This window comes from Octodon degus, unplaced genomic scaffold, assembly GCF_000260255.1.
Source record: "Octodon degus isolate 3935 unplaced genomic scaffold, OctDeg1.0 scaffold00230, whole genome shotgun sequence".
Lineage (NCBI taxonomy): Eukaryota > Metazoa > Chordata > Mammalia > Rodentia > Octodontidae > Octodon > Octodon degus.
This window is the reverse complement of record NW_004524806.1, coordinates 900,398-901,341: the sequence shown is the minus strand read 5'-3', so window position 1 is coordinate 901,341 and position 944 is coordinate 900,398.

Sequence of the window (944 nt, the reverse complement as noted above, 5' to 3'; positions counted from 1 at the left end):
AGAGAGTAGTCCTTTGTCAGAGTACTTATTTGTCATGATTTTTTCCAAATTTGTGGGTTGCCTTTTCACTTTGTTGGTAATTTCTTTTGAATTGCAAAAACTTCTCAGTAAGAGCAGGTCCCAGTTGGTAATTCTTTCAAGTGTTTCCCTTGCGATTTAATTTTTGTTCATGAACTGTTTGCCTACCTGTTTGTCTTCAAGAGTTCCTCCTACTTTCTATTCCACGAGATTTATTGTTTCTGATTTAATGTTTAGATCTTTAATCCATTTTGACTTTAGTTTAGTGCATGGTGATAGACCTGGGTCAAGTTTTAGTTTTCAGCATGTAGGCAGCCAGTTTTTCCAGCACCATTTGTTAAAGAGGTTATCTTTCTTCTAGTGAGTATGTTTAGCCCCTTTGTCAAAGATAAGGTGGCTGAGTGTGTTCATAGGGGCTTCAGTGTCTTCTAATCTGTTCCATTGATCCTCAGGTCTATTTTGTTGCCAGTACCAAGCTGACTTTATCATTTCTATTATAATTTCAAGTCAGGAATTGTAATGCCTCCTGCCTTGTCTTTATTGCCAAAGATTCCCTTTGCTGTTCTAGGTCTTTTCTGGTTCCAAATAAATTTGAGGAATGATTTCCCTAGGTCTGTGAGGTATGTCGCTTGTAGTCTGATAGGGATTGCATTAAATCTGTACAGCAATTTTGAGAGTATGGCCATCTTCACAATGTTGATTCTTCCTATCCAGGAGCATGGAATATCTTTCCATTTTCTGAAATCCTCTACAATCGCTTTTTTCAGAATACTGTAATTTTCCTTGAAAAGATCTTTGACTTCTTTAGTTAGATTAATTCTAAGGTAATTCATTTTCCTCAATGCTATTGTAAAAGGCATTGTTTCTATAATTTCCCTCTCAGTGTGTTTGTTGTCTGTGTAGAGGAATGCTATTGACTTTTGGGT